The sequence below is a fragment of the Mobula birostris genome, chromosome 30, assembly GCF_030028105.1.
Source record: "Mobula birostris isolate sMobBir1 chromosome 30, sMobBir1.hap1, whole genome shotgun sequence".
Taxonomy (NCBI): Eukaryota; Metazoa; Chordata; class Chondrichthyes; order Myliobatiformes; family Myliobatidae; genus Mobula; species Mobula birostris.
This window is the reverse complement of record NC_092399.1, coordinates 12,220,342-12,241,488: the sequence shown is the minus strand read 5'-3', so window position 1 is coordinate 12,241,488 and position 21,147 is coordinate 12,220,342.

The following is a 21,147-nucleotide window of genomic DNA, read 5'->3' as shown; positions in this document are numbered from 1 at the left end:
AAATAAATTACTTCTTCAGCTACAAACAAGAGAAAATCTGCTGGAAATCCAAGCAACACACACAAAACACTGGAGGATCTCAGCAGACCAGGCAGCATCTATGGAAAAGAGTAAACAGTCAACGTTTCGGGCTGAGACCATTCGGCGTCCTGCTGAAGGGCCTCGGCCCGAAACGTCGACTGTTTATTCATTTCCATAGGTGCTGCCTAGCCTGCTGAATTCCTCCAGCATTTTGTGTGTGTTATTTCTTCAGCTGTACTGCACTGACAAGATATTATTCCTAAATTTCTGTAGTGAGATTTGAATGCAGAATCTTCTGTCTCTGGGGGCAACACTGCTACAAACTAGACGGCACCTGTTTCTCTGTGCATCACTTTTAAGTTTCAGCAGATTACCTTTGTCCAATATTACAAGCTTTGAAGTTAAATATTAAACTGACTAATTAAAACTTTGTCAATATCTGCCCCAAACCACAACAGCAATGAAAGCAATCATCATGACATCAGTGGGGTGTGGAGAAGATGAGAGTGGGTGACCTAATAAGGCATAAGAGACCGATTAGTATGAATTACTTTGGAATAATTTGCATTTGCATGTTCATAGCACAATAAACACTGCCACAACTTTTATATGATGCCAAAGTGGCATCACTTTTCCCTGTCGTCCCACTGTATAGTTGGTATGAGAGGGAACGGTCAGCCACTTGTGGCTCGAATTTTCCCACTATAAACAGCTGTGAGTCTCACTGAGAGAATGATTCATGTCTTGCAAGCAGGAGCATGCGGGGTGTGATGGGTTTCAAGAGAATGATAAAATATTAAGGGGGGGGATGATGACATGTATAAAACTTAATCTTTTGAAATAGGAAACTTGGGCAAGAGCCAAACCAAGACATTCAATGCAACAGAAAAGAAGTGCGTAAGTTTATCTTTAGAGAGGGCGCAGTGAAGATGTACCAGGATGCTGCCCGGACAGGAGGGCATGTCTCATGAAGATAGGTTGAGTGAGGTAGGCTTTTCTCTTCAGAGTGGAGGAAGATGAGAGGTGACTTAACAGATTGGTACAAGATTATAAGAGGCATAGATAATGTGCACAGAGATTTTTTCCCCCCAGTGTGGAAATGGCAAGTACAAGGGGGTCATCGTTTTAAGGTGATCGTCGTTTGGTATGGTGGGTTGGGGTGGGGGTGCTACAGCATAGGATCAAAATAAGCAGTGGAGAGCTGTAAAATTAGTCAGCTCCATCATGGGCACTATAGCATCCTGGACACCTTCAGAGAACTGTTCCTCAAAAAGGCGGTGTCCACTGTTAAGGAGCCACATCACCCTGGACGTGCCTTCTTCCCATGGCTGTGCTCAGTGACGAGGCACAGGAGCCAGAGGGCACACACTCAATGATTCAGAAACTGCTCCTTCCCCTCTGCCACCTGATTACGGAATGGACATTGAGCCCATGAACACTACCTCGCTGGTTTTTTAATTTCTATTTTTGGACTAATCATTTAATTTAAATATTATATATATATATATATTGTAATTCACAGATTTTTCTCTATTACTATGCTCTTGTTATTTATTTACATTTGTGTTTGCACGGTTTGTTGTTTATCAATCCTGTTAATAGTTACTCGTCTATAGATTTGCTAAGTATGCCCACAGGAAACAGAATCTCACGATTGTATGTGGTGACATATAACTTTAGATTATGAGGACACTCAGTCCTCGCTTATTGTCATTTAGAAATGCATGCATGCATTAAGAAATGATACAACGTTCCTCCAGAGTGATATCACAGAAAAACATGACAAACCAAAGACTAACACTGACAGAACCACATAATTAAAACATAGTTACAACAGTGCAAAGCAGTACCATAATTTGATTAAGAGCAGACCATGGGCATGGTAAAAAAAAAGTCTCAAAGTCCCCGATTGACTCCTGATAGTCCCCAATAGCAGGCGGCAAAAGGGAGAAATTCCCTGCCATAAACCTCCAGACACCATCAACTTGCCGATGCCTTGGAAGCACCCAACCACAGCCGACACTGAGTCTGTCTGTCCGAAAATTTCGAGCCTCCAACCAGCCCCTCCGATACAGCCTCCCGAGCGCCATCCTCTGCCGAGCACCTTCAAACTCACCCCGGCCACCGAAACAAGCAAAGCCGAGGATTCGGAGCCTTCTCCTCCGGAGATTCCGGACCACACAGTAGCAGCGGCAGCGAAGCAGGCATTTCAGAAGTTTCTCCAGATGTTCCTCCATGCTGTCACGTCTGTCTCCATCAAATCAGAATTGTGCACAGTACCCTACTTGACACATAACAGATATCATTCACCGGAGAGGCCGCGCGCGCTGTGTTGTGCCGCCAACTTCTCCTCCTTCCATTGTATGTACTTTGATAATAAATTTAACTTTGAACTTTGAACTTTATTGCATTGTACTGCTGCTGCAAAGACATCAAATTTCAGGACATATGGTAGTGATATTAAACCTGATTCTGATTCTGATTGGAGGAAAGTGTAAGGGAATTTCAGGTATGTTCTTTACACAGAGAGTGGTGGGGCATGGAACGCCCTGCCAAGGGTGGCGGTTGGTTGGCATCTGTCTTTCTCGAAGGGCAATGGGTGATGATGATCATTATCACGAACCTGGGTGGAAGGTATGGAGATCCTGAGATGCCCAGTCATCAAGATCCCCCTCTCGGTCTCACCAGTGTAGTCCAGCGGAAAGCTTATGAAGCAATACATTTGGCACCAGGTTGGCTGCAGGAACTGCTGGAAGGGTGTTCATTGACATTCAGCTGCATTGGGGGCTCAGTCCGGATTTGCTGTCTGGGTTTACTCCCGTAGCCTCCGTCTCTCCCAAGGCTGCCCATGAGGCAGTGGGGCTATTTACCCGTAGCTGGGGGTCTGGTTCATGAACACCAGGACCCGCATGCCACGTGTGCAGAGGCCAGACCTCCTCCCCGTCCTCCATAATTCAGCCCGAGTCCGAAAGGAGTTCAGTTTCCCTGTGCCGCCAGCGAGGAGGCACAATATAAGGTTTTCTGTTGGAGAGGCTCTGTACTGACAGGGAGAGACTTACACATTCAGCACTCCTTTTCACAAGACTGCTAGCCAGCAGTGGAAGCTGAAAGTGAGAGCGACAAGCACTACCCACTACACTAGACACATCGCAACAACCATTTTGACATAATGGAGTGGTAGTAGATGCAGATATATTAAGGGAATTTAAAAAATTCTTAGATAAGCACATGGATGATAGAAAAATAGAATTTTATGTAGGAGGGAAGGGTTACATTGATCTTAGAGTAGGTTAAAACATTGTGGACCCAAGATCCTGTACAGTAATGTACTGTTCTATGTTCTATGTGTTTATTAAGTAAATCCAGTTATGAAAAAAGTGTTTTATAAATGCATTTTGGCTGGTAGCCATTTTAAATCCACATAGATGTCAGATATTTGGTCTGGTACTAAACACTGGGACAAGTGGAGCATTTTACCAGAGATATAGAAAGCAGTGCCATTTGACTTGGACTTGGAAACAAGGAGCCACAAGAGAGTAAAATTAATTATACAACAAAGTTAAAATGAAATTGAGGACAAGAAGTTTACTGAATGTAACTAAAGATCAAACAAAATGAAAATGAGATTCTCATGCTCCAACAGGTAATAATTATGAGGTCATTTTAAAATACACTTTGATATCCATTTCCTTCCAAACTCCTGCAGTGCTAATACTGTAGGAAATGGAATTGCCACATCACTGATAGATCTGAAAAAAAGATTCCTTATCGGAACAGGTTAAAAGTCGGATGATTCAATTGATTCTTCATGGTTAGTACATGAAAGTTGACTGTCACAGCAGTTTCTGAAATAGGATCTTTGTAATGTATGGATCTATTTCTTTTGGAGCAATGACTCCCTTTAGCACCACGGATGGACTGATAACTGATCTAGGCACATTGATCTGTTGTCTACGCATACGCATTGCTTTCTCTCTCTCTCTCTCGTTGCAATGTGAACACACCAGCTTAAAAACCTCATCTCCCGTGTGCGTGCTTTTATTTTAATTGATATATATTTGTAGAGACACAAAAGATTTGGTGTAGGTTGATTAGCATAATGGTCTCCTTGGAAGTTTATGTGTTTACATTAATCAAAGCCAAGCATGAGAAATAGTAGAATGATTATGTTGGCACACAAGTTCAAAGCATTTTACATGGAACTGTGCTAGAAGCAAGATATTGGTGACAGAGTCAGCTCCATGTGATTTTCATTCTCCCACATCGACACTGCCTTTGAGCGGATTGTAGGATTCGGAATCAGAATCAGGTTTAATATGTCAAGAAATTTGTTATTCTTTTGTTAAACTGGTGTCTTCATCTCAATTAGTGTAACTGTAAATAAGTATAACTTTTCATTTTTTAAAATTTAGAGATACAGAGCCGCAATGGCCAAAACAGTCACGGAGAGAGCGTACAAACTCCTTACAGGTGGTGCCGGAATTGAACTCGAAACTCTGACACTCCGAGCTGTAATCGCGTCGCGCTAACGGTGCTCTGTAATATCAAGCAACAACAGACGCCGGAAGTAATGTTGCTTTGCTGTAAGGAAAGACCTTTTATGTTCTCTAAATTTTCTGGAAAGAGCTGTGTGTACTGAACGTGACTCTTCCTTAACTAAATGTCAAAACAGAACAGCATCTCCTCTGCAATTCAGAGTTTATGGATCTGCTTTGTGTTGACTTTTATAAGTTTGTCTGCTCAGTGCCTGAACAAATTAAATTTGACATTTATATGGCCACATAGTTTACTAACTGAGGGCAGTTTAGGATCATTATTGCAGATTATCACAGATCATTGAATTTTTTTTCATTCCTGTTAATGGAACAACATTCTTAGGAAGCACAGGTCTATACACATCAATCTCACAATTTCCTTGTCAGGTCTAAAATAACAGAAACTCATAACACTTTCTATAAGCAACAAAAATATAATCCATTATGTCTGGATTGGAAAATAAAAGCCTGTATTAATGAAGTCTTCTTAAAATAATTAACATAATCAAAATAAATAAATAATCTGGGTCCAAAGTGAATCGCTGGGCAAAGCATCCCAGACCTGGAGCGATTTGCCACAGCAGAGCCCAGGTCCTAATGTGAGGCACAATCTGCTACTTGGTCAATATAAATGCTGGCCCAGATAGACTGGAAAGGCAGGGTGTTGAGCGCTGGGCAAGGCTTCATCTGGGGGCTGAGCCAATTTGGAGAGGTCGAAGGCAGCTTCTTCAGCAGCAAAATCTAGGCCCAGATCGAAGGTCCTAACTTGAGGTACGATCTGCTCTTCGGACAATTTAAACGCTGGCCCAGATAGACTGGGGCCTCCTCTCTCTCTGCAATGCTAAAACTGCGAGACCGTTCCCAGCTACTGTACTTCATGTCTGTGAACTTTGTGGTGATTTGCCCCACTAATTTGATGAACTGTATAACGAGACCTTGGCCCTACTCCCAGATGCTCCGGGGACCTAGATCTAAGGACTCAACTTGGATCGGAATGCTGCTGTTGTTGTTCACTTCTATTGTTTGCATGATTCGTGGTTTTTTTTGGTGCTTCTATTGTTTGCATGATTTGTGTGTTTTTTCTCTTTCCCTGTGCAAATTGAGGGTTGGTCTTCATTTTTTAAAATTGTTTCTTTCGGGTTTCTTGCTATGTGGCTGCCTGTGGGCAAACAAATCTCAAGGTCATATAATTTATACATTCTTTGATAATAAGTGTATTTGAAGCTTAGTTATTTAGTTCTGGTATTACCCATAACCAAGTCAAGTCAGGTCTATTTTTATATGCACAAATATGCTGTGGTACAGGTACAGTGAAAACTTTGCATGCTGCAGTATCAGAGTTCCATTGGTTCAAACTAGATACAGAATATAAGTTACAGATAAATTATACAGAACCATATAGTCTGAGTCATCGTCATAGTCATACTTTATTGATCCCAGGGGAAATTGGTTTTCGTTACAGTTGCACCATAAATAATTAAATAGTAATAAAACCATAAACAGTTAAATAGTAATACGTAAATTATGCCAGGAAATAAGTCCAGGACCAGCCTATTGGCATATAACAATTTAGAGCACGGAAACAGGCCATCTCGGCCCTTCTAGTCCATGCCGAACAGTGAAGAGAGTTTAAAAAAAAACAGGCAGTGCAAAGCAAGACATTATTACCAAAATGAAAACACCATAAGTTGATGGTAGTGCAGAATGTACTGCAGTCTGTCTTGCTCTGTTGCGGAGGTAAGATTAGGTGGTAACTTGGAGTCTTAATGGTAGAATGGAGGTTAGTTTTAACTATACACTTGGTGTTGTCCCAGTTGCTAGCACAGCTGTTTATTCCACAATGCCAAGGATTACAATTACGTGAAAGCTCTGATGAGCCAACTCTGATTAGAAGAGGTAGCTCCACTTCTCTCTCCACTGAGGCTGCCTGACCTGCTGGCTTTTTCTACTTTAATTTCAGAATTCCAGCTTCTGGTAATGTTTCCTTTTTGTTCGCTCTATTGTTTTGCTGACAACAAGTGGATTGGGAAATAGTGATAGATGTGGTGGTTGTCCATAGTGTCTGACAGTGACGGGAAACCTGTGGGAGAGCTTTTAAAATGGGAAAGGCTGTTGTACTGGGGCAGTTTCACTCTCTCGACATCAGAAGTCCGGATCCAGTTGTGCGAACACAATCTGGGGTCTTCCTTGATGTGGGTGACCATGACATCTTCTGTGCCTTGTCATGCCCTTCGCTCTCCACGGAGCATTGCAGAATCGCCTTCCCGGCCAAGGATCTTACTGTAGATCTCCTCCGCCCAGGCTGCCAGAGCTGACTTCTGGTGCTAGGACAGGCATGCCTCCATCTCACCGGGGTGTGAGGCCGCCAGCAACACTCACCTGGTTTAGCCCGCTTGTCGAAGCGGTGTACCACTGTTGCATACAAGGAGCTACTTGGAGCCTGATACAACCCTGGCTCTCAGGAACAAGATAAGATCCAGTGGCGTTACAGGAAAGACACTGGCGTGGATAGAGGAATAGCTGACAGGCAGGAGGCAGCGAGTGGGAATAAAAGGGGCCTTTACTGGTTGACTGCCTGTAGGGGTGTTCCTCAGGGGTCAGTGTTGGGACTGATACTTTTCACATTGTTTGTCAATGATTTGGATAATGGAATTGATGGCTCTGTGTTTGCGGATGATACGAAGATACGCGGTGAGTTAGGTAGTGCTGAGGAAGCAATGCAATTGCAACGGGACTTAGAGAAATTGGAAGGATGGGCAAAAAAGTGGCAGATGGAATACAATGTGATAATACATTTTGGCAAAAGGAACTATAGCATGGACTATTAACTAAATGGGTGAAAATTCAAACATCAGAGGTGCAGAGGAACTTAGGAGTCTTCGTGCCAGACTCCCAGAAGGTAAATTTACAGATTGAGTCCGTGGTAAAGAAGGCAAATGCAATGTTGCCATTTATTTCGAGGGGAATAGAACATAGAAGCAAGAAGATAATGCTGAGCCTTTATAAGACACTAGTCAGGCCGCACTTGGAGTATTGTCAACAGTTTTGGGCTCCATATCTCAGAAAGGATATGTTATCATTGGAGAAAGTCCAGAGGAGGTTCACGAGGATGACTCTGGGAATGAAGGGGTTAACATATAGGAACATTTGGTAGCTTTGGGCCTGTACTCACTGGAATATAGAAGAATGTGGGGGATCTCATTGAAACCTACTGAATGTTGAAATGACTAGAGAGGGTGGCTGCGGAGAGGATGTTTCCTATGGTGGGGGTATCCAGGACTAGAGGGCACAGCCTCAACATTGAGGGGCAACCTTTTAGAACAGAGGTAAGAGGATTTTTTTTTTAGCCAGAGAATAGTAAATCTGTGGAATGTTCTGCCACAAACTGCGGTGGAGTCCAAGTCCGTGTGTATACTTAAGGCAGAAGTTGATCGTTCCTGATCGGTCAGGGCATCAAAGTATATGGCGAAAGGCAGGTGTATGGGGTTGAGTGGGATCTGGGATCAGCCATGATGGAATGGTGGAGCAGACTCGATGGGCTGAATGGCCCAATTCTTCTCCTATGTCTTATGGTCTTATGGAAGTAACATGAAGGAGACAGGACACAACAGGAATTACAAACAAAGGATATTTATTAAATTAAAGTTAAGGTAAAGGGGAGAAGGTGACATGTGGTGTGGTAGTGCTGGCTGCAGAATAGGAGAGAGAGAGTGTGGGAGTGGGAGCGGCCGGAGGTGCCGGCAGTGGAAAGGTAATTGCAGGTGTCCCAGGGAACTGCAACACAGGTTAGAGGGAAACACAGGTCAGGAAATGTACAGGAGATAAGAGAGCCACAGGTGAGAGCTGAGTGTCCGCTGGGGACAAAGGTGAGTCAGCTGTCCTGGAATGGACACGGCAAGCCCCTTCACTGGAGGTGCTGTCCCTCCCTGGACACCCCATACACCTCAGTGATAGAACAATATATCACACAGAAATGACAAAGAAAAAAATTGTATATTAATGTTATCAGAAACTTAAAAAAAGTAATTATAATCAGTAATGCAAAAATCTAAGATATCTGAATAGTTCAAAAGAAAATTTTAATACAATTTAAAAAAATCTCACTGTGTTTGTATCACACAGAGAGTTTTCCACTAACTTTGACCTCCTCAGCCTACAATTCTCATATCTCTGCATTCTTCCATTTTTGGTCTCCAGTACAACCCTGATTTTTCTTAGCCCTATTTATATTAATGTCTGTGTAACACAATATCAACGAGTGTTTCCCTTATTGAGTAAGCCAATTCATCAACTTTCTGGCACGGCAAAGGAAGGGGAGAAAAGAACCCTGGAGACAGGGAGGCTGGGCAGGCAATCCTAGGCATAGTGTTAGACCAAAAAGAAAGGGAAGGGAGGGAGAGAGTAGATGTTCAGCTCAGGGTCCACATAAAAATACAATCAAAGGGGAACATGAGGGGAAACTCCTTCACCCAGAGTGTGGAATGAGCTGTCAGCGTAAGTGGTGCATGCGAACTCAATTTCAACGTAGAAGAGAAGTTTGGACAGGTACATAGAGGACAAGGGCATAGAGGGCTAGGATCCTGGTGCAGGTCGATGGGAGTAGGCAGTTTAAATGGCTCAGCCTGGACTAGATGGGCCAAAGGGCCTGTTCCTGTGCTGTACTTTTCCATGATTCTATGACTTGATGACCAGGTTTGAATGACCTTTGGGTGACCTTGGGAGTCTGTGAGTGAGAAAGAAACAGAGAGGAGCAGGGCAGGCAGAAATGGAGAGATTGAGTAAAGAGAGAGAGAGAGAGGGAGGGCAAACCTTGTGTGTGTGTGAGAGAAAGAGGCAAACGAGAGAGAATGAGAGAGAGAAGGGCAAACACTTGAGAGAGAGAGTGATAGAGAATGAGAGGGAGAGGGCAAACGAGGGAGAGAGAGAAAGTGTGAGAAGGGCAAACAGAGAGAGAAATAAAGAGAGAGAGGGGCAAACAAAGAGAGTGAGAGAGAAAGAGAGAGAGAGGGCAAACAGTTGTGTGACAGAGAAAGAGAGAGAGAGGGCAAACAGTTGTGTGTGAGAGAGAGAGAGAAAGAGAGAAGAAGGGAAAACACTTGAGAGAGAGAGAGGGTAAACAAAGAGAGAGAAAGAATGAGAGAGAGGGGGCAAATGAGGGAGAGAGAGAGTGAGAAAGGCAAACAGAGAGAGAGAGAAATAGAGAGAGAAAGAGAGAGAGATTGAGAGAGAGAGAGAGAGAGAGAGAGAAGGGCAAACACCTCACAGAGAGAGAGTGAGATTGAGAGAGAGATAGAGAGAAAGAGAGAGGGAGAGATTGAGGGAGAGAGAGAGAAGGACAAACACTTGAATGAGAGAGAAACATACAGGCAGACAGATAGACAGTCAGAATACAGCCAGGGAGAAACAGACTGTGAGACAGAGGGACAATATCAGCAGATAGGAAGAGACCTTTTGCTCCATCGTTTTCATGCTGACCATCAAACAGATTAACTCTATTACTGCCACTTATCAGCATCTGGTCCACAGCTTTCAATACCTTATCATTTGAAGGCACAAAAGAGAAAGTGAGTACATGTATTGTTTATGCTGATCATCCATTATATGATTGATTACATCTCCCAAGCTATTAATCAAACAATATGCATTGCAGGCTCACTTTCCAGGTATTATTTTATGTACAAAATTAGACGTATTTCAGATAAATTCGATATTGAGGTAATGACACCTGTACTGTTGCAAGATCTGGCAAAAAATCTAACCAATACTGTACAGTGCTGAAGAATGATAGATGCTTTGCAAAGATTTTAGGTTTCCTTGTCTCTATCTTTACCCTGGCTGGCTGTAGTTCATTTTTGTCTATAGCCCAGTCAAATTACCACTTTCTGTGCAAATACATATCTGCTTCTTTCAAGCTTTAGCTTGCTTTCGTGTAGTCACCTGAACCCCTTTTAAAATTCACAATCTATTCCTTGGTGGTATCTTGTAGCTTGAAAAAAATCATTAATCATGATTTGAGATTATAGTTCTTACCTATATTGATTTTCAAATATTGCAGTCTCCACGTGCACCTCAATATATACACGTCTGGTTTGGATAAAATTTTGGCTTTCTCTACTGCTGCATACAAATCAACTCGAGTAAGTTATCGTAAACTACCTGGTTCAGTTCTGACTTGTATTTAGTGTCAGACAGAATTATCCTGTGTACATCATGCACTACTAGGTCTAGTGTAGCTCAGTGATTAGCTGGTCTTCATTAGAAAGTCACCATTTTAAATTTTAATTTAAAATTCAAAATTTGATAATTTTACTGTAATTTGATTTTCTGATGATTTTGAGGCAGATTGAGACTGGCGGTACGCTGTATTACTCAGGAATGTAGCCATGACTGGCTCCATTTCTCACCAATCTCGCCGATTAAAGCACCGAGGAAGATTGAGATCACCGTGACAAGTCCAGAAGGCAAGCGAGTGTTCCGCGCCGACCACCAGAGTCTCGCTCGCTGCTCCTGAAGGAAGGTCCCTGTGTTCGAACAGTCTCTCTCTCCCCTGATGCTGTCGGAGGATTGTGCCGGAGTTCTCAGTTTAATCAGCGGTGTTTGTGGAATGGGTTCTGGAAATCATTCGGAAAGTATGTAGCTCAGGAGGTTGTTCTTTGATCTTGGTCTCTGTAGTTATGATGTGTTTCTGGTTTCTGGTCGCTCCTTTTTTGTTGCTATTTTGGGTGATTTTGAATTGGGGCAGCCCGCAGATAACAAACACTGAGCTGAGACGGGCTGAAATATGCATGGACTATTTTGATTTTGTGTTTTATATTTAGTGTTTTTCACTCCTTTTTTTGCTGTTATTGCACATTTTTTTGCACGCGGACGAGAGGGTTGGCACTTTGTTTTGTGGCTGTTTGTGGTGAAGTTGGATCTCATGGTTGTTTACTGCATGCGCACTTAGAGAATAAATGTACTTTGGATCTTTGAGCATTTTTTCCTGCATACGTTTCCAATAGCATATCTAAATTTGATTTTGAAGGATCGATACTGAAGCCCATTTTACAACCCACCTTCAAATTTTTTGAGCTGACCTTTGCCCTTCACTTTTGGTGGATTAGCAAACTTACTGAGCATTTTGGCGCACTAGATATTTCATCTTACCTAAAGTCTCCAGCATCTTACCTGATAACATTTCCAAGTCCTCTACATTGTTCATAAGTAGTATATGGTTGAACTTTTTTCAATACACATCTTTGTGGATAGTTATATTGATACACTGAGAACTTAACATATTTTCTCTTGACATTAGGGACATTAAAATATCTTAGATAGGCTCATGGATGATAGAAAGATGGAAGGCTACAAAATGTAGGAGGGAAAGGTTAGATTGATGTTAGAGAAGATTAAAAGTCTGTGGGCCAGAGGGCCTGTAATGTTCTGGGACTTGATTACTGCAGATGGCTTCAATCAGGGGTTCCCAACCTCTTTTATGCCATGGACCCCTATCATTAACCAAGGGGTCAGTGAACCACAGGTTGGGAACCCCTGGCTTAAATATTATACCAGCCCAATACTTCTTTGTTCACAAAGGTTATAATACTCTGTTGAATTCCTGCCTGTTGCTTCTTGGTGTGAAGACATTCTTCTCTGAAGGAAGTTCAAGTTTAATTGTCATTCAACCATACATGAATACAGCAAAGTGAAACATTGGGGCCAAGGTTCAAAGCAAGGTACCACAGTCATATGCAGCACAAGACACGTATAGCATATATAAGATAGACAGCACATGAAGGATATCAGTAAAATTCAGTTGCACAGAAAAAATATATAGTCCAAGGCCCTGAGTCCATGAGAGATGAAGCAGTCTGTAGTCAAACACAATATGGCTCCTTCTGAGGGAACACTGGATGGCAGTACCAATTCCAGTTTGGACACTATGCCACACCACCCTTGGCACTGCAGTGGAGTGTACAGACTCCAGCCTCTTTCTCCTGGGCAGCGGTAAACAAGCGACACCAGGCCTGTCAATGATACTTAACTCATTACTTTGAGTTTAGAGGTTCAGGCAATCAAAGTTCAAGGTTCAAAGTAAATTTATTATCAAAGAACATATATGTCGCCACATACAATGCTGAGATTCCTCTTCTTGCTGGCATACTCAATAAATCCTTAATAAAATGATAGCCACAATAGAATCAATGAAAAGCCGCACCAACTCGAGCTTTCAACCAGTGTGAAAAGCCAAAAAACTCTGCAAATACAAAAAGAAAGAAAAATAATAATAAATAGATAAGCAATAAATATCAAAAATATGGGATGAAGAGTCCTTGAAAGCAAGTCCATAGGTTGTGGGAACATTTCAATGATGGGGCAAGGGTGTATACTTTATACTTTATTGTTGCCAAACAATTAGTACTAGAATGTATAATCATCACAGCAATATTTGAATCTGTGCTTCACACTCCCTGGATTACAAATATTAAATATTAAAAATAGTTAAAATTAGTAAATATTAAAAATTTAAATTATAAATCATAAATAGAAAATAGAAAAATAGGAAGTAAGGTAGTGCAAAAAAACTGAGAGGCAGGTCTGGATATTTGGAGGGTACGGCCCAGATCCGTTCAGCAACCTTATCACAGTTGAAAAGAAGCTGTTCCCAAATCTGGCCGTACGAGTCTTCAAGCTCCTGAACCTTGTCCAGGAGGGAAGAGGGACAAAAAGTCTGTTGGCTGGGTGGGTTGTGTCCTTAATTATCCTGGCAGCACTGCTCCGACAGCGTGCGGTGTAAAGTGAGTCCACGGACGGAGGATTGGTTTCTGTGATGTGCTGCGCCGTGTTCACGATCTTCTGCAGCTTTTTTGGGTCTTGGACAGGACAACTTCCATACCAGGTTGTGATGCACCCTAGAAGAATCTACGGTGCATCTATAAAAATTAGTGAGGGTTTTAGGGGACGGGTCAAATTTCTTCAGTTTTCTCAGGAAGTAAAGGTGTTGGTAGGCCTTCTTGGCAGTGAACTCTGCTTGGTTGGACCAAGTCAGATCATTTGTGATATTGACCCCGAGGAATTTAAAGTTTTTGACCTGTTCCACTTGCACACCACCGATGTAAATTGGGTCGTGCGGTCCACTACTCCTTCTGAAGTCAACAACCAATTCCTTCGTCTTGCTGACGTTGAGGGATAGGTTATTGTCTTCGCACCATGCCACCAGGTTCTTAATTTCCTCCCTGTACTCAAACTCATCATTACCCGAGATATGGTCTACAATTGTCGTGTCATCAGCAAACTTATATATTGAGCTTGATGGAAAATTGGCTACACAATCATGGGTGTACAGAGAGTACAGCAGGGGGCTGTACTCAAGTCAAGGGTAAGTGAAGTTAAGTGAAGTTTGGTTCAAAAGCCCGACGGTTGAGGGGTAATAACTTTTCCTAGACCTGGTGGCATGGGTCCTGAGGCTATGGCACCTTCTTCCTGGTGGCAGCTGCTGGAAGAGAGCAAAGAGTCAAAACACCTTACTGTTTTAAATTGAAGTATATGTGTTGGATGATTTCCAATACATCTGTGACAACAATTCACACCAGTACATACTTTAGATTCAGCTTTGATTCACCCTAGCCTTCATAATTGCTCTACAGTGCCATCAGATCTGTGCTTAACATTGGCAAAATTCTTTAGCCCTCATTGTGGCCAGCTTCATAGATTTTGCAATCTTGCATGCAAACGCATATGTGGGATTCTGCCTTCAGTTTCGACTTTGTCACAAACAAACTTTTCATTCTATCAAGACTCTGCCCATCTAGATGGCAAAGTTGTGCTGCAAAATGAACTGTCATATGTGACTTTAAATGCCAAGTTTCAATTTGTGCTTCCCCATGCAGAATTTTTGACAGCACTGCATGACTGAACAAAGCATTTTCACTTTTCATGATTTGTTAACTCAGTGAATATTTTAGAGCTCATTTCACCTATAAAGATATATTCTCACCACCACCATCAATTTTTACTACATTTTTCTTTGAAACAAAAAGGAGATACTTGCGTGCATTCTGTGAATTGAAAAGCTGACAAACCTAATCACGCGCACCAAGTCTCCCAACATAGTCAACTTGAACTCTGTAGCCATTTTGCTCAATTAGTTGGGCAACTTGTACCTTTCCCACTCTAATTGTGATGCCTTTTCTGCACAAATATGATTTTGCACTATCTGCCTATTGTTTCTATGTTATATACCTTAATACTATTGTTCCTTGTGATGTGGCATTCATTGTGGAATTACCCTGATTTCTTCACTGTGGTGCTGTTAAAACAGAAGGTTACCAGTTACCTGACTGTCCATCCTCAGACTGGTTAACAGGTTCAAAGACATTGATTTTGTCTTCATTGTTTTTCTTTGTCACCAAGTTGTAATGTCTCAGCACATGCACACATACCTTCCCTTCCAAATAAAATAGAGCTTATAATGAACACACAGGGGAAATAAAATAGAGAAAATAAATAAAAAAGTTTATTTCGGGAGGCCTTTCCAGCCCTTCGAGTCATGCCGCCCAGCAATCCCTGATTTAATCCTAACCTAATCACAGGATAATTTACAATGACAAATTAACCTACCGACCGGTACATCTTTGGACTGTGGGAGGAAACCAGAGCACCTGGAGGAAACCCATGAAGTCACTGGGAGAACGCACAAACTCCTTGCAGGCATCGGTGGGAATTGAACCTGGGTTGCCTGTACTGTAAAGCGTTGTGCTCACCACTACAATACCGTGCCACTATACAGAGATACAGGAACAGAAATAGACAGCTGCTAAAATATCTACAACTTGTTTACTTAGCTCTTCACTCATACTGCTTAAGTGCATGGATCATACAAATATTTCAAGCACTTTAACTCTACAAAGTTATGTTATATGGATCAGAATGCTGGACAATATCTAGTAACATGAGGAAACGAATTGAAGCATCAGAGATGTGGTTTTTGAGGAGGATGTAAAGAATATCATGGACAAAACAAATATCTAATGAGGATGTCATGAACAGAGCAAACACAAAAAGAGAAATAATGTATGAGATCATGAAAAGGCAACGTAACTTTATTGGACATGTGATTAGGAAAGAGTAGTTAGAATGCACAGGGGAAAGATTGAAGGGAAGAAAGCAAAAGAAAGGCAAAGGCAAATAATGATGGAGACAGCAGCCAGAGAACTGGAAATGAATACCAATGAATTGATCCACTTGACCCGAAACAAGAGTGTGTGGGCCATGGCAGTCAAAGCTCAAACTGGGCACGGCACCGGATGATGCTGATGAAAACAACAATGAGAGAAAAATATACACACAAATATACAGAAGCAGACAGAAAGATTCCCTTCAGAACCCCTGCTTGTGGAATTCGCCTCTTTCTTTCTCCCTCTCATTCCATCTACCTGTGTTTCACTCCTCCTTTCCTTTGTTTCTCATTTTCTCATTCTCCTTCTCTGTCTCTGTACATGTCTCTCTTTCTTTCTGTCAGTTTCTCTTTCTGTTCTTCTCCCTCTCAGGCACTCCTGCTTTCCAGTGGGGCACAAGACTTTTTTTTCAAATGGATTTGAATACAGGAATAAGGATAGTTCATGCCAAACAGGTAGAGCTCCAACCACGCCCAGAGCTTTGTGTACAGTTTCAGTCTGTAGTTTCGAAAGCAGAGACATATCCGTCTGGCTTCAGATACACAGGTCTGGCACATGAGGTAAAATTGGAAAAACTAGGCCTCTATTCTCTCAATTTAGATGAAAAAGTGGTGACCTCATTGAAACATACAGTCTACGTGGAGGTAAATTGTATTTTGTCTTATGATAGATGCAGGGAGGATGTCTCCCTGGCTGAGGAGTCTAGGATTGAAGGTCACAATCTCAAATTAAGAAGCAGGCCAAAAAGGACCGAGATGAGGAGAAGATTCTTCACTTAGGTGTTGGTGAATCTTTGGAACTTCTTAGGCTAGAAGATCCTGAATCTCTGTCAGACTACATTCATAACAGAGATTAATAGGTTTATAGCTATTTGAGGAATCAAGAGACAGAGATAGGTTATAATTAGTCAATTGCAGATAGTATGGCTGCATCACTGTCTGAGGCTACTGCAAGTAAGCTGCAGAGAACTGCAGACTTTGTCAGCTCCATGATGGGCATTAGCCGCTGTAGAATCCAGCACGTCTTCAAGGGGCGATGCCTCAAAAAGGTGTCATCCATCATTAAGAACCGCCATCAACAAGGACAATATTATCCAACATTTTAGGTGCTAAAGATCAAAGGACTATTCTATATTTATAATGTATCTACAATGCTTCCTTTGAATTACATATAGCTTTCACACCCACACTCCAGACATCCAAAAGGAATGTTAATCAGAATAGCCTATTTGTTCAATTAATTGCTGTTTTCACAGCTCTAGGAACCCATTGTCCAGAGCAGCATTTTAAATTTATTCCACAGTCCATATTCAGATCTGAAGATTGGTGGCTGTAGTTAATGTTTTGCTATACACCCTAAATCCAGAATATGCTCTAACACTCCTTATTGTCAGCAGTGGAAATTAAACCCGGGTCACTGGTCCTGTAATAGCTAACTGCGCTGTCCCGTCTTCTTAGTCCACAGCTGAGGAAAGGCTGAGAAGTAGCTTTGGAGCATAGCAGTTTGTGTGAGCAAACAGCACTTGGGAATGCTCCGTTTATTCTGTGATTACTTGTTAAAGAGGAGACACTTTCTTCTGACAGGTACACGAAGATGGGCAAGGGGTGTTAGAGAGGTACTGTGCATTCATCGTGTTCCACAGTGGGTATTCTGTCTGGGCATTTTGTAATTCTTCTACATTATACAGTATGTGTGAAATGCAGCAGGCAATTGGTGCATAGAAAGATTGCACAAATAGAATTATACCACTGAGCAGATAACCTGGATTTATTTTAAATAATGATGGAATATGATACACAAATCAACATTGTTAAGATCCAGGGGTTTCTGTTTACTAACAATACTGCCATTCTCAACCAACTAGTTTTTAGTATTATTAACCACTTAATTTCAAACGCATTGAGCTGTTGCCACAGACTAGGTACTGCCTTTGGCAAGAGTTTCATAGCTGATGTCAGGTGCCTAAAATGTTGCTGAAATCCAGTTAGTAATTGAATTTAAAAGGAGACAACGGTCTGGTTAAATGAAGAGCACATTTTTGGTTATCAGCCGGAGGCTCTTATCAGGATAAATGACAGAATAACTACCTGTTGTATGATCCATTAATCTTGCATTTTCCTTCAAGGCTTTTAACTTTTTTTTTGGCATTGCCCTCAAAACCTGAACTTGTATTTAATACGACTGTGAACACAAATGTCTCTCCTTATTAACTATAATTCCTGACAAGTGAGATTTCAATAGTAGTTTGGTTGCCAGAAATTTGTAACAAAATAACATAATTTTTAGAAATATCTTCTGGGTTTTATGGAAGCTAGTTATATAGTGAAGAGAATATGTAATCTTGCGTTTATATAGTTTATTAGTTATACATTTTTCAGCCAATATTTTTAATGCAAATAGCCCCATTGAATCATGGAACACAGAATGAGGCCATTCAGGCAGTTTTGTTGGTGTTAGCTATTAGCAATCACCTGCCTTTTCCCTCCATCATTAAAGTTCAAAGTTCAAAGTAAATATTATTATTAAAGTACATGCAGGTCAGCATATACACTGAGATTCATTTTCTTGTGGGCATACTCAATAAATCTATAGAATAATTGGGTGGCACGGTAGCACAGTGCTTTACAGTACAGGTGATGCAGGTTCAATTCCCGTTTTGCCTGCAAAGAGTTTGTACGTTCTCCCTGTGACCGCGTGAATTTCCTCCCAGTTTCCTCCCACAGTCCAAAGACGTACCGGTTAATCGGTCATGATAAATTGCCCTGTGGTTAGGCTAGGATTAAATCAGGGGATTGCTGGGTGCCGTGGTTCAAAGGGCCAGACAGGCTTGTTCCAATACAATACAATAAATAAATAAATAAACAAACAAACAAACGAACAAATAAATAAATAGAAATAATAACCAAAACAAAATCCACGGAAGACCGCAAAACAAGGTCACTCAACCAGATTGCAGAAGATAATAAACTATGCAAATACAAAAAAAATAATAGTCATAATAAGTAAATAAGCAATAAATGTCAAGAACATGAGATAAGGGAACATAAATACATATTTTCAAAGTTATTAATTATCTGCTTCCACCTGGGTTGCAGATGATAAAGATTTGATGCTTTGAAGCAGAATTCCTCACTTTTTGTTTGGAACTTTTAACAGAAGCACTGAATAATTATTTGAAATAATAGTCATAGAAAAGTACAGCACAGAAACAGGTTCTTTGGCCCATCTAGTCCATGCCAAGCCATTTAAACTGCCTACTCCCAATTACCTGCACTGGAACCATAGCCCTCCATACACCTACCATCCATTTACTGTACTTATCCAAACTTCTCTTAAATGTTGAAGTCGAGCTAGCATGCACCACCTGAGCTGGCAGTTCATTCCACACTCTCTTGACCCTCTAAGTGAAGAGGTTTCCCCTCACGTTTCCTTCAACTTTTCACCTTTCACCCTTAACCCATGACCCCTGGTTGTAGTCCCATCCATCCTCAATAGGAAAAGCCTACCTGCATTTAGCCTATCTATATTCCTCATAATTTTACATACCTCAGTGAATTCTCCTCTCAGTCTTCTATGTTCCAAGGAATAAAATCCTATCCTAGTCAACCTTTCCATATAACTCATGTCTTCCAGACCCAGCAACAGCCCAGAAACGTTTTCTTTCTGGGCTCTCTGCTATGACTGGGTGAACACCTACCGTAGGTTGGAGAGCAAAGGACATCAATGGCCGCAGCCATCCATTCTTGCAAGTTGCATTGGGCACTCGGATGAAGCCGGCATCACCAAAGCAACAAGCAGCTCCTATGCAGGGTGAAGTCCAAGAACGACAGCAAGCTGCAGCACCGTGAGTTCACCTTGACGCGGACTCCAACTTCAACGCTTGAAAACGCCTCAAAACATCAGCATTGTTCAATATCAGTGGGCTGCAGAGAAAGGCGGTAAACACCAAGCAGCAGACACTGCAGCTGTCCACAGGACCCGCTGATCTCAGCGGGGTCAGAGCCAGAAACCTGGGCCTTCCTCTCCCCTGCATGATCAACTCACATATCAACCTAGGAGTGGCCAGATAATCCAGGGCTGACGTCACAGCAGACACTTAAGTTATAAAACACAACCTGTGAAAGGGTAAGATGAGGGAACACACACAGTTTCGTGTAGAGGGATCAGAAGTGGAGAGAGTGAGCAATTTCAAGTTCCTGGGTGTTAATATCTCTGAGGACCTAACCTGATCCCAACAGCTGTATAAAAAAAAGGCAAGTCAGCGGCTGTATTTCATTAGGAGTATGAAGGGATTTAGTGTGGCACCTAAAACGCTGGCAAATTTCCACAGATGTACAGTGGAGAGCATTCTAACTGGCTACATCACCGTCCGGTATGGAGGGGATGGGCGGGCTACTGCGCAGGATTGAAGTCAGCTGCAGAGAGTTGTAAAATTAGCCAGCTCCATCAGGGACACTAGCCTCCATAGCACCGAAGACATCTTCAAGGAGTGGCGTCTCAAGACCACCGTGTCCACTACTAAGGACCCCCACCACCCAGGACATGACCTCTTCTCATTGCTACCATTAGGAAGGAGGTTCAAAAGGCTGAAGACACACACTCAACGAGTCAGGAACAGCTACTTCCCCTCTGCCATCCAATTTCAAAATGGACATTGAACCCATGCACACTACCTCACTACTTTTCAATTTCTATTTTTGCACTACTTATTTAATTTATACACTTACTGTAATTTTCAGGTTTTCTCTATATTATCACGTATTGCATTGTACTGCTGACACCGAGTTAACAAATTTCTTTATTAACTTTGCCTCCAACTTTCACCCTGCCCTCAAGTTTAATTGGTCCATTTCCGACACCTCCCTCCCCTTTCTAGATCTTTCTGTCTCTGTCTCTGGAGACAGCTTATCCACTGATGTCTACTATAAGCCTACTGACTCTCACAGCTATCTGGACTATTTCTCTTCTCACCCTGTCTCTTGCAAAAATGTCATCCCCTTCTCGCAATTCCTCCGTCTCCGCCGCATCTGCTCTCAGGATGAGGCTTTTCATTCCAGGATGAGGGAGATGTCCTCCTTTTTTAAAGAAAGGGGCTTCCCTTCCTCCTCTATCAACTCTGCTCTCAAACGCATCTCCCCCATTTCACGCACATCTGCTCTCACTCCATCCTCCCGCCACCCCACTAACAATAGGGTTCCCCTGGTCCTCACCTACCACCCCACCAGCCTCCGGGTAAAAACATATTATTCTCCGCAACTTCCGCCACCTCCAACGGGATCCCACCACTAAGCACATCTTTCCCTGCCCCCCCCTGCTTTCCACAGGGATCACTCCCTACGCGACTCCCTTGTCCATTTGTTCCCCCCATCCCTCACCACTGATCTCCCTCCTGGCACTTACCTTGTAAGCAGAACAAGTGCTACACATGCCCCTAC